We start from the raw sequence: 14,528 nt of genomic DNA, 5'->3' as shown, positions 1-14,528 counted from the left end.
TGTTAGAATTTGTTGTTATTTCATTATGTAGATGCAGTACTTGTTAGTCAAAGTTGAATAAGTACTGGATCTGCATTATGTATGTTAATTAAATAAAAACCGAAAAATCGGAAAATCTAATTATATATATGATTAGTAAAGAAATATGATTAGTAAAGAAATCAACTAGCACTAAATAATACCTACATTTTACTTTAATAATGATATTAGGCATGAGCTTATTCTTGTTGATTCATTGCATTACGATTTTACAGAAGACTATGAGTATTTGACTATCATATCAAATACATTAGGAATTACTAGTACTTTTTCCGATAATTATCAGCATTTATAGGAGCAATATTGTTTTTGGCCTTTTTGCTAAAATACTAGTAATTCGGACCTATATCGCCACCACCGGATGCTTAAGCACCTTTTATTTTTATTTTTATTACCCTAATCCTATATTTGTATATTAAAACTAGAAATAAATACAAAAATATTGACTAAGCATTCAATCTTAAAAAGTAATTTTAGATTAAAAACAGTCGAGCACCCTCAAGTTAAAAATTCTAGCTAGATGCACTATTGCTGACCATACATAATATTGATGTTACAGCATTTAAACAAACAAAGAACCTTCTTATGACTTCTTTTTTTAGTAATTTATCACACTTCAAAAAGTTATTTCATGTGTGTTAAATTAATTTGGTATCTGAACTTAAAAGGAAGAGAGCAAGAACAAGAAAGACGATAAATCACTATTAAACGGGGTTGAATCAAAATGACAAATTCTTGATTAACCAAAATATATTAAATTATAAACAAGACAATAAACGCTGACAATTTTCGGAAAACGTTTCAGCCAATTGATCGAATCATTACAAATGGTTAATTGTTAAAAGGAAAAGAATAGCCGGTCCTAAATTTCTAAAGCAACCTTCAAAAGACATAATCTAGGATTCGAAGAGTCAAATATCATATAAATGGATAAAGAAAAAAAAAAAACAGATAGAAGGATACCTTTGTGACTTCACGTAGAGGAGGCGAAATTCGAATTTAAAGTTTATAGTTTCGTGATTCTAATCCTTTCAAGTTATTGGATTCTAACTTAAATATATGTATATATTCAATGATTTTTTAAAATTTAATATAGAATTTGAACTAAAATTATTGAATTCGACCGAACTCGTAATCCGTATTCCTCTAACTTCATAAATGGTATAAAACATAGAATATATACTGTTGATAAAAATAGTGGGAGGAAAGACTTTGACAAGCATGCTGCTGCTCATTAATACAAAATCATATTGAATAACTAAAGAGCAGTAGAATGCTTATCGAAGTCTTTTCCCCACTATGCATAATGATATTATTGATGAACTTGTTAACGTTGGAGAAAAGGTTTTTATGATTATATAGCTATATATATATATATATATATATAAGCAACAAAGAAGCAAAGCCACCGCCATACAAAAAGGCAATCTATGGAAAGTTATAGACCAACTTCTAATTGGTTTCGTTCTGTTACAATATATTGAAACTCATGTTAAAATTAAGGAAAAATCAGAGCAAGAAAAAGGGAACTTACCAAAAAAATACTCTTAGTTATATGACATTCCTTTCTTCTTTTTTGTTTTTAAATTCTACTGTATTGTTATTTCAATTCTTTTAAATTAATGTTCACTTTGCACATTTTCCGAAACTTGAAAGAGAATCAAGATTCTAACTAGTTTTTTTTTTTTACACTATATAGAAGAGCCGGTTGGGCTCCCCTTTGGTCGTCCGTTTGTGGGCCCAACCGGACTCATATATATTAAATAAATAGTGGGCTCATATATTATTTATTATTAAAAAAATGGTGGGCTCATATATTATTTATTATTAAAAAAAAAACTCATATTAAAAAAAAAAATTGTGACCATATATATTAAACAATAACTCATATTAAAAAAGAATTGTGGACTGCATATTAAACACCAACCAGTAATAAAAAAAAAAAAAAAAAAAAAGTAGAACCCATCACATTCAAACTCATGGGGAAAACAAAGTGGACCTCATATTAACAAAATCAAGCAATATTAAAAAAAAGTGAATCCCATATTAAAAAAACAAACAATGTTAAAAAAAAAAAGTGCTTAGAAAAACAAACAATTAAATCAATAATCAATAACTCATATTAAAAAAAAAATATGGGCCCCATATTAAACACCAACCATTAAGGAGAACCCACCACATTCAAACTCATGGGGGGGAAAAAGTGGGTCTCATATTAACAAAATCAAGCAATATTAAAAAAAAAAAGTGAATTCCATATTAAAAAAACAAACAATGTTAAAAAAAAGTGCTTAGAAAATCAAACAATTAAATCAATAATGATGAATTTATTGTCATATGCGTATCAACCTATTAGCAGGAGTAAATGAAATTATTGTACAACAACATACAAAAAAAAAACTCATATTAAAAAAAAAAAAGTAGAACCCGGCACATGCAAACTCATGGGAAAAAAAAAATAGAACCCACCACATTCAAACTCATGGGGGTAAACAAAGGGGATCCCATATTAACAAAATCAAACAATATTAAAAACAAAAGTGAATTCCATATTAAAAAAACAAATAATGTTAAAAAAAAAGTGCTTAGAAAATCAAAAAATTAAATCCATAATGATGGATTCATTACCACATGCGTATCAACCCATTAGAGGGAGCAAATGAAATTATTGTACAACAACATACTTAAAATATAAAAGTGCTTAGAAAATCAAACAATTAAATCAATAATGATGAATTTATTGCCACATGCGTATCAACCCATTAGTGAGAACAAATGAAATTATTGTATAACAACATACTTAAAATACTTATATATTAAAATAAGATAAAATTTAATTACTTTTTCATTTTTTTCCCTACTCTAATAAATGTGAAAAGAGATTAATGTCGTAAAAGGAAAAATAATATTAAATGGAGATCAAATAATTAATAAGGTAAATTAGTGAAATTCTAATTTTAATTGACGTTTCCTTAAAATATTGTGTAAAAAATAACGTGACAAGTAAAATGGTCCCATGCTTCGTCGTCCGTTAAGCATTTAAAAAAAAAGTGTGATCCCCGTATTAAACACCAACCAATATTAAAAAATAAAATAAAATAAAATACCAACCAATTAAGCATTAAAAAAAAGTGTGGTCCCCATATTAAAGACCAACCAATATTAAAAAATAAAAGAAAAAAACGCCAACCAATATTAAAAAAAAAAGGAAGTAAATTAAGTGGAACCCACCATCTCCAAACTCACGGGGAAAAAAAAAGGTGGACTCCATATTAACAAAATCAAGCAATATAAAAAAAAGTGAACCCCTTATTAAAAAAAATATAATGTTAAAAAAAAAGTGCAGGCTTTGTATTCGGAGCAAACACTAATATAATAAAAATTTAAATACTGAGCACAAACTACAATATTATATTAATTGTGTTTTGAACATAGTATATGTATATATATTATATGCATAAAAATAGTACAAACTAATAATGTTAAAAAAAAAAGTGCACCCCTTAAAAGGTGGGCCCCATATTAAACTACATCAAGCAATATAAAAAAAAAATTAAACCTCATATTAATAAAATCAAGCAATATTAAAAAAAAAATGAACCCCATATTAAAAAAATAAATAATGTCAAAAAAAAAGTGCAGACTTTGTATTCGTAGTAAACACTAATATAATAAAATTTTAGATACGGAGTACAAACTACAATGTTATATTAATCCTGTTTTGAACATAGTGTGTGTATATATATATGTGCAAAATAATAGTGCAAATTAATAATGTCCAAAAAAAGATGCACTCCATATTAAAAAATCAAACAATATTCATGTAATTTCCAAAGTATCTCATTAAGTCAAATGAGCTAAAGCGAGAATATTTACATTCTTTTAAATAGAAAATCAATTTCTTCTTTGTTTCGTTTTAAACATGTAAAGGTAATTTATTAATTTGAATTAGAATTATCCAAATCCAAATTTGATAAAAAATAATAAGTATTTTACACTTTTAAATTAATCAAATTAAAATTGAAAGTATCAACTGATGCTTAAATATTGCTATTATTTTATTTCAAAAAGAGGAAAATGGTTTCCTTTTAAACAACTCTTTTCTTTTAAAAAATATTAATAAATTTGCGGATTTTGTATTCGTAGCAAACATTAATATAATAAAATTTTAGATACAAAGCACAAACTATAATGTTATATTAATCGTGTTTTGAACATAATATATATATATATATATAATCACTATTCAAAGATAACTACATACACATAGATACACTATAATCCGAAGTGTTGGGCCCGTGCGCTGCACGGGCATAGGTCATCTAGTTTCCTTATAAAAGAGAAAAATACTCATTTCATTCTATTGCATATTTGGAAATGAGAAATTGGCGTATAGATATAATGTGAATCACTCATTGGTAAGAAATAGCCCAACTCCCCTCTTATTAGCCCCTTGTAACAATGTTAATAAAATAAGGAAAAATTATGTGATATAACGATTTAAGTCCGCTAATTAATCATTTTTACGAGAATCGTTGCTCCATATTTGAGAGGAATATAGTTCTAAAATAGTCAAAATATAACATTATTTTTTAAATATATGGATCATCAATATACATATTTTAATTAATTGAAAGTTAAATGTGTCTATCACAAAGACGAAAATCAAAATTTACAATAATTGAGGGGCCAAGATTATTACTATATCCCTATGACACAAAAAAAAAAAAAATTTAAAAAGGGGGGGGGGGGGGGGACGTAACCTTGTAATAATAGGAAACTCAAGATGTGTTCCCTTCGCAAGAACAAGAATCGCTCTTAAAGGGGAGTTGAACTAAAATTACTAATTACTGAAATCACCAACATATATTACTAAGAAAAACGCTGATAATTTTTGGAAAACGTTCAGCCAATTGTTCAAGTCATTACAAATGGTTAAATTGTTCAAAAAGAAAAGAATAACCGGTTCGAAATTTCTAATGAAGCCTTCAAAAGACATAATCTAAGATTAGAAGAGTCAAATATATATAAATCGATAAAGAAAAAACAGATAGAAGGATACCTTCGTGACTTCGTGCAAGACGAAGTTAAAATCTGAAGTTTATAGCTACGAGATTCTAGTCCTTTTAAGTTATTAATTTCTAACTTAAATATTGTATATATTTAATAAACTTTGAAGACAAATATCGAATTTAAACTAAAATTATTAAATTCGGTCGAACTTGTGACCTGTATTTTATCTCCACCTTTGACTTCGTGTATGTGTAAAGCATTAGAATATAGTGCTGATAAAATAGCGGGAGCAAAGGCATTGACAAGCATGCTGGTGCTCATTAGTACAAAATCATATAGAATACACTAAGGAGCAGCAGAATGCCTGTCAAAGTCTTTTCCCCACTATGCAATAATGATATTATTGGTGAAATAATTGTGTGGAGAAAAGGTTTGATTTTAGCTATATATATATATATATATATATATATATATATATATATAAGCAACAAACTAAAGAACCAAACGCACCACCATGCAAAAGGTTTTATTTGGAAAGTTATTTAATACAAATATAACCAACTTCTAATAGGTTTCTTTCTGTTACAAAATATGGGAACTTTTATAATTAAGGAAAAACAGAAGCAAGAAAAAGGGAACTTGCCAAAAGTTACGCAGTGTACATGGTATTCCCTTTCTTCTTTTTCTTTTATTTTATCTTTTCTGCAGTACAGTTATTTCGTTCTATTGAATTGTTTTCTTTGCACATTTTCGGAAACTTGAAAGAAAGTCAAGATTCTAACTACTTTCCTTATATAATTAAAAAGAAAAATACTAGTGTCCTTGTATTGCGTACTATTTGGAAACGAGAAATTGGCATACAAATATAACTCGGTCCACTTATTGGCAAAAAACAATCCAACTTCCTTTATTAGCCTCTTGTGTGACGATGTTAATATTTTTAAAAAATTGGCTAACTAAAGCCACTTCATTAATTCCCTTATATTTTCTTCCCCATCTCCTTTGTTCGGATGGTTGTTACGTATTGTTTCATAATGTATTGTATTATATTATATTGTATCGAATTGTATTTTTTTAATGAATACAACATTTGAATAGATTGCATCATTTCTCGTCGTTACATAATGTGATACAATAGCAATTTGAAGGATAAACCTACAAGTAAAGTAGGGTATCGGGTAGAGTTAATTTAAACGGTAGGGTGAAAAATAAAATAAGATTATTATTAGATAATAAGTAAAGAGAAAATGAGAAAAAGAATAAGGTAACAATCGTTACACAAAATGGGACTTTTCATCGTTACGTAACGATAGATTTAACAATACAATAAAATTTAAGTAACAATCAAAACAAATATATTATATTTAAACTAACAATACAATACACTAAGTTACAACACCATCCAAACAAGCTTGAAATCTTTCATCTCCGAAAGGGTAAAAGGAAAAAGAGCAAGAACAAGATCAAGAAGAAGACGCTAAATCGCTACTAAATGGGGTTGGATTAAATTACAAATTACTGGAATCACCAAGATATATTAAATTATTTTCAAAAAAATGCTGATAACTTTTGGAAAACCTTGCCAATTGATCGACAGAATAATCATGACAAATGGCTAAATTCGTTTTTTATTTTTTATTTTTAAATAACTGGTTCTAAATTTCTAAAGCAACCTTCAAAAGACATAATCTAAGATTCCAAAGAGTCAAATTTCATAATTCGAAAACGCAAAAACAGATAGAAGGATAGCTTCCTTCGATCATGACTTCTTAAGAAATATTTCTACATATCCAATGAATTTCTTAAGACAAATGCTATAAGATTTGGATCAAAATTACTGAATTCGATCGAACTAATTGTATTTCAAGTTCTATCCCCGTCTCTAACTTCATGTATGGCTAGTGTTGTTGATGAAAATAGTAGGAGAAAAGGCACTGACAAGCATGCTGCTGCTCATTATTAGTGTTTACCCCGAATTTGGATAATCAATTAAATTTGTGAGTAGGTATAGGATATGTGGTTAAGCATCAATCTTTTTGGCGGAAAGAAGATATGTATGATATGATATGAAGGGAGCAATAATGACCAGAGAGATTCGCTATAGATTTATGTGTATACTAATATGTGAGTATTACTCGATTTAACAAATTTAAGAGACGAACACAACAAATTCGGATCAAAATGCGATATTGAGAGAGATTTGTATATATTTTTTGCTATTACAAGAGTTCTTGAGATGAAGAAACCAACCCCTCAAGAGGGGGCAATGACCCTTATTTATAGTGTTGCTTTATGGGCTTCATACAATATGAGAGACTAAAAAATAAAGAAAAACTCTGAAATGAATTAGGTTGGGTTAGGTTGGCCGTACGGTCTGACACCCGTACGATTGGCAGTTGAACATGGCAGGACGTTATCGACGCGTGGCAGTCGCGCAACAGATCTCCTGGACCAACGGCCACGATCAAATGGACTAACGGTCACAATCAAACGGAGGAACGACCATAATCAAACGGAGGAACGGCCATGATCCACTCGGCTATGGGAAAATCGGACCGAACAATATTCTTCCCTTTCCTCGATTCAAGCACTCCTCCGATCTAGAAAGAAAATCTCCATACCTGTGTTGATCTCCTTCTGCCCTCGGTCACCGGCCTAACATATATTCGATTTTTACCGTATACAGATAGTCCCCACACTTCCCGGACCGTAGATTTATCGAAGTAATGGGAAGTGGATGAATCAAAAGCCGATGGTTCCGAATGCCCGTTCTTATCTTCTCATTTTGGCAGGAACAGTTGCGTCATGTCTCGTCTGTCATCAACCTCGTGTCTCATCCCGGGCAGTCAGCTCTGACAACCGCCACAATGCACGTCGCTTCAAGTCGTTTCTCATTAATTATGGGACACGTGGCGCTCCCCGGTTGGCTGGGAATTATAACCGCCCAGATTTCATGCCTATATAACGTCTTTTATCCCCATATTCGAACATTTTTACCTCTTCAATTCATTTCTCTGTTTTCCAGTTCTTCACTCCCTCCCCATTTCACTTCTTCACTTGCCTTTCAACTCACATTTCTTGTCGATTTGCTGCCTATATTACGTAAAAAGGAACGATTCTGCCAACTTCTCTACTTTAACCATTTTTGTTGAGTAGGCTGCTACTTCTTCCTCTCATTTTCTGCCATTTTTGAATTCTCTGTCTGTTCTCTTACTCCACCTTTTAGCTTCTCTTTCGAATTTTGCCAAATCTTTCCTCGTAATCTCCAAATGTCTGCTAACACTGAAACTACTTCCCATGATATTCCCTCGGTTTCGTCTCAAGGAACCGAGCCGACTTCTCCACCTAAGGCAAAAAGCACCTTCGAGCCCACTGCCTCGGACATTATACCGGCCAAACCTAATTTCAACAAAGATTTTGAGGTCAAAAAACCGTCTCCGGTATCCGATAGAGGGTTTGATGTGAGACGATATCCCTCATCCATTACCGAGGGAAAGCTCGACTCAGTCCGGGCCGATTGCGGGTGGGACAACCGTTCAATTCAAGTTTTTGCCCCCAGGCCAAGCGAATCAGTCACTGACCATCGGGAAGGTTTTATATACGTTTATACTTACCCTTTCACTCTCAGGCTCGACCCCCTGGTCGATCCGGTTATCTTAGACATGTGCCGGACCTATAACGTAACTTTGGCGCAGATTGGTCCGATTGTTTGGAGGGTCGTGGCCTGCCTCCGGCTGTTGGCCAATAATACCGGGAAGGAGCTCACGCTGGCCCACTTGATACGTTTATATTCCCCGAGGTTATTCCGGGGTGGCGTAATAAAACTCGCAAAGCGTAGCCGGAATCCATTTTTCTCAAAAATGGACGAAGATAGATACAGGGGCTAGTTGGAGCGATATGTCTGGGTGCGAACCTCAGACATTATCCCGGACAACTACATGCCTTTTCCGGAAAGGTGGAATAATAATCGTAAGTCTGAATTCTTTTAATAATTGCTTGTGTGTTTTGTCGAACTTCAGTTTATCCACCTTCTCACTACTCTTCTTATCTATGTTAGCCGTGGGTTGGATCCCTCCAGTCGTCCGGGATCTCAACGAATGGGTCGCTGCTCTCCTCAGCCAACATGTCCACAACAATCGGACGTGGGGACACCTGTCATGTGGCCGATGGGTCGCCCAGAACCACGGTAATACTCGACTCATATCCGTATTCATCGCATCCTCTACCCTTCTGTAACACCTTCGATTTTCAGGTTTACCTAAGGGCTCGGTGGATCTAAGGCCGGAGTCAGCAGCAGAACCAGCAACGTCGGCACCCGAGTTCGATTCAGCGGGTGCCTCGCGTATCCTTGCTGCCGCCGCCAAGAGAAAAAGGCCCTCGGACAGAGGGCAGAAACCAAAGAAACGGGTGAGGAGCGTCATTAGGACTTTAAGGGATGAAGCAGAGCCCGAGCTCCTCGTTCGAAGCAATAGTGCAACCCCTTCCGTGACTACCATCCCAGAGGAGGGTATCACCGTTTCACCCCTTCCTTCAGCCGGGGAAAGAACCTCGGTTCCGGAATTACACACAGGTGCGGAAGAAATTCTTTATCCGACTCCTCTAAGGTCGATTGAATTCGTCGATATTTCAGGTGAAGCTTCTTCTGAGGAAACCCTCCTTCAAAGGACAAGAAGATCCCGGGGGGCAGCTGCTGACGAAGCTGGTCAAAGAACTGAGTCGGTCCCGGAGACCGAAGTCCCCACAGATGTGGGTCCGCTGCCCGACTATGGGACTGCCGCATCTTCGGAGATCCCTGCCTTTGCCGAGGCTGCCGAGGTCTCTCCAAGTTCTCCAACTCCGGCTTCAAGGTCGGATGAGTTTGAGGATATGTTCTCGGGCACTCCTCCCGCTACCGGCGAAGCTGCTGGATTCAGAAATCTCCCGATCCCTCGGGCTACGAGGGCGGCTAGTCGGACCACCGAATCTGGTGCCAGGGACAACTTGGTGCGCATCTTTCCGGCCCCAAGCATGGAACTGCGGAGGACAAGATCGGCTACGATCACCGTTCCAGAGGATTGCAGCTTTATTTCTCGCCCGGTGGGCGTGGCAAGTTATCTGAGGCCCCTTGTCTCAGACTCGAACAAGCGAAAGATGAACGGGGTCCCTTGGCAGTGCCTCATTAACGAGGGTATGCACGCGGGCAACCGGGTAAGTTTATCAGCCATCCTTGCATAATTTCACTGAGAATTTTAGTCTTGTTTGTTCAAGTTTTTAACTTGCTTCATTTGCAGAGTGTGGTGCTCGTCAACGAGGCTTTCGTCCGTGCCCAACAAGAGGTGGATGATCTCAAGGGCCAGCTGGACGCTCAAATCCGAGAGATAGAGAAATGTTTGCACCTTCTGCGGGTGAAGGAGGATGAGTTGAGCCAGGCAGTTACTCTTTCCAACCTCCGACCTGAGCTCGACGCAACAAAGGCCGAAAATCATCAATTAAAGGGTCAGCTGGTCGAGATGGCCGAATATAACCGGAGTCTCGAAGCGGACAAGATCGGCCTTAGCCGAGACAACACTCATTTATCCTCAAGGCTTGGTGAGTTTGAAACCACCGTCGCTCAACTCCGGGAGGAGATGGACTCTGTCAAGTTCGATGCTACGAGCATGGCCGAGAGGCATCGGCAGCTCGAATCTGAGAATGCCCGGTACAAAGAGCGCATGAGGGTGCTCGAGGAGAAGGCGGAGAAGAGGGCCCGGATATGTGCTGATCTAAGAGCTGAGCTCGAAGAGATAACTGATGCTAATGACACTCTCAAGGCCGAGCTCGAGTCGGCCACCCAAATGCAAAATGTCCTCGGAGAGGCTCGGGATGTTCTGGCGGCAAAGTTAGCCCAGGTCGAGGCCGATTTGGAAGAGGCTCTGAAGAGCGTGGAGGCTGCCGAGGCTCATGCTACTATTGCTGCTGAATATAAAAAATGGAAGTCTCGGAGGATCACCCTTGAGCAAGCCGAGCGTGGCTTTACGGATCTTCCGACCCTGATTCTCGAGGCTAAAAGAGTCGAGGAAGAGGCTAAGGGTGCCCTCGGGGCTGACTCCGACGACTCTGAGCGGACGGTGTCCGAACCCTCCGGATCCAGCCATACCGGATAGATTAGGGCCTGTACTTAACCTTTTTATTTTTTGCCTTTGTAGGAGTCTCCGATGTAAAATCCTTCGTATAAATAGAACATGTATTTTCCTTGATTCTTTTACTTTGCTTGAATGTTTGTTATGAATTCCGCCAGAATTGCCGGTCTTTTTAAGGGGTCATTATTTCTGACTGTGCCTGAATGTCGGCTTTTCTCTTCATCCGGTACATTTTGTCCTGGAATTTTATGGAGTTTTTGCCCATGGGACTTATCTTATGCTTTGTGAATTCGGATGTCTCTGAATCACGACGGGCATTTTTAGGGCCGGTATTTTTCGGCTACCTGAATCTCAGCTTTAGCTAAATTTTGATGTAAAAATCTCCGTTCGTGGGATTAATGATTTTGGCTCGGATCACTATGACCTTGCTGCCTTTGTCGAATTTCGACCGTAGTGCCCGGTATCGGGTATATGAATGAAGTAGTGCCGAAATACGGCGGTAATCATCGGGGTAAAGTGCTTTAACAGGAAGACGTCCGAGATATCGTTATCCAAACTTTCGATAATTTTTGCATTGCAAGTATTTATATACATGAGAATGAACTTTTTCCTCCTGCCTTTGCCGTAGCAAATACTAAATGGACACGATTCATTCTGATCGTTTGGTCCTTACATCGAAACCTAATGCAGAAGGCCCGGTTCTTGGTTTTGCTGTGGCAAATATTGCGTGGACACGATTCATTCTGATCGTTTGGTCCTTACATCGAAACCTAATATTTTAGGTCCGGTTTTGTTTTGTTGAGCTCCTCCGATTTCCGCTAATCGGGGTAAACTCTGAAGTGGGTATTATAGTCCCCTAGAACTTATCCGAGCTGCAAGATCGGGTGAGTTCTATTAAGTCCCCACTCGTAGGGTGTGACCCCGAGTATCCGGATGTTTGTTCTTTATCTTCGCCAAGTAACACGTTGTACTTGTTGCCTCATTAAAAACCTTGTCGGAAAACCCATTTTGGGACAAAACCCTACTAAGGAAAAGAGTGCAACACGTGTTTTCAGATCTAGATTCTTTCATTATTCGGTACCCGACTTCCTGCAAAAAAAAAAAGAGGTCAATGGAAGAACACGGGGAGCCCATACCTTAGCAATAATATCTTTTCAGATGAGCCACATTCCAGTTATTGCGCAACCGTTGCCCGTCTATGGATTCCAGCTGGTACGATCCTTTACCCGTTACCTCAGTTATCTTGTACGGTCCTTCCCAGTTCGGACCCAGTTTTCCTTCGTTGGGATTCTTGGTGCTCAAGGTAACTTTTCGAAGCACCAAGTCCCTAACTTGGAAATGACGAAAATTGGCTCTCCGATTGTAGTACCTTTCCATTCTCTGTTTCTGGGCTGCAATACGGACCAACGCGTTCTCACGAAGTTCATCCGTGAGGTCGAGTTTTACGGCCATGGCCTCCTCGTTTGACTCCTCGGTCATATATCTGAACCGGAGAGTCGGTTCACCAACTTCTATGAGAATAAGGGCTTCAGCCCCGTAGACCAACGAGAAAGGAGTTTCCCCCGTGCTTGATTTCGATGTGGTTCTGTAAGCCCACAACACCTCCGGTAATATTTCCCTCAAGTGATGCTTTGAAGCTTCAAGTCTTTTCCTCAGATTTTGGATTATTGTCTTGTTCGTGGATTCCGCCTGTCCGTTTGCACACGGGTGATATGGAGTTGATACAATTTTCTTGATCTTCAACCGTTTGAGGAAATTGCTGACTTTGCCTCCCACGAACTGAGGACCATTATCACAAGTTATCTTAGCAGGGATGCCGAAACGACAGATGACGTGATCCCATATGAAGTCAATGACTTCCTTTTCTCTGATTTTTTCAAAGGCCTGCGCTTCAACCCATTTGGAGAAATAATCAGTCATAAACAAAATAAAACGGGCTTTACCTGGTGCCCATGGTAATGGACCGACAATGTCCATTCCTCACTTCATGAAAGGATAAGGTGACACCACCGAATGCAGTAACTCCCCGGGCTGATGAATCATCGGAGCATGTCTCTGACACCCGTCACATTTTCGGACAAAATTCTTTGAGTCTTCCTCCATCATGTTCCAATAATAACCGGCCCTGACAATCTTTCGGACCAGAGCATCAGCACTGGAGTGATTGCCGCAGGTTCCTTCGTGCACCTCTCTCATCACATATTCCGTTTCTCCGGGACCCAAACACTTGGCCAGGGGTCCGAAGAAAGACCGTCAATACAATTGGCCGTCTACCAAGCAGAAACGCGCAGCTTTGGTCCTTAATGACCGTGATTCTTTTGGGTCATTCGGGAGCTTCCCATCACTCAAGTAGTCGATGTACTTGTTGCGCCAATCCCAAGTTAAACCCATTGTGTTTATTTCGGCATGTCCGTTTTCTATCGCCGTGTTCAACAAGTGCACCGTAGTCCCGGGGTTGATTTATTCCCCTTCGACCAAAGATCCAAAATTCGCCAATACATCGGCTTCACTGTTCTGCTCCCTCGGTATATGTTGTATGGTTCATTCTTTAAATCAGTGTAATATCACTTGGACTTTTTCCAGATACCTTTGCATCCGTTCGTCCTTGACCTCGAAGACGCCGTTTACCTGGTTTAAGACCAAGAGCGAATCGCACTTTTCCTCGATTATTTCGGCCCCCATACTCCGGGCTAACTCCAAACCTGCAATCATAGCCTCATACTCGGCTTTATTGTTAGTCAATTTAACAGTTCTAATGGATTGTCGAACGGCATCCCCGGCCGGGGTTCTAAGGACAATTCCTAACCCGGAACCTTTGAGGTTCGAGGCTCCGTCCGTATGTAGTGACCAAATACCCGAGGATTTCCCCGAGGTTAGCAGAAGTTCATTCTCAACCTCGGGGACCATAGCCAGGGCGAAATCCACCACAAAATCGGCCAAGATCTGGGACTTGATGGCCACGAGGTTTGTACTCGATATCATATCTGCTAATTTCTACGGCCCATTTAGTTAGTCTACCCGATAATTCTGGTTTATGCATGATGTTTTTTAGGGGGTAAGTAGTCACTACACATATCGGATGGCATTGAAAGTAGGGCTTGAGTTTTCTAGAAACACTTACCAATGCCAATGCCAATTTTTCCAAGTGGGGATAACGGGTCTCCGAATCCCCCAAAGTTCTACTTACATAATAAATAGGGAATTGCGTACCTGATTCTTCTCGGACCAAAACGCCACTTACTGCTATCTCGAAGACAGCGAGGTAGAGAAAAAGCCGCTCGTCCGCTTTTGGTGTATGCAGCAGTGGTGGGCTGGACAAGTATCTTTTTAATTATTGTAAAGCCCTTTGACACTCCGGTATCCACACGAAGTCGTTCT

The sequence above is a fragment of the Lycium barbarum genome, chromosome 5 (assembly GCF_019175385.1).
Source record: "Lycium barbarum isolate Lr01 chromosome 5, ASM1917538v2, whole genome shotgun sequence".
NCBI lineage: Eukaryota > Viridiplantae > Streptophyta > Magnoliopsida > Solanales > Solanaceae > Lycium > Lycium barbarum.
The sequence above is the reverse complement of the archived record's forward strand: the minus strand, read 5'-3'. Positions refer to the sequence as shown.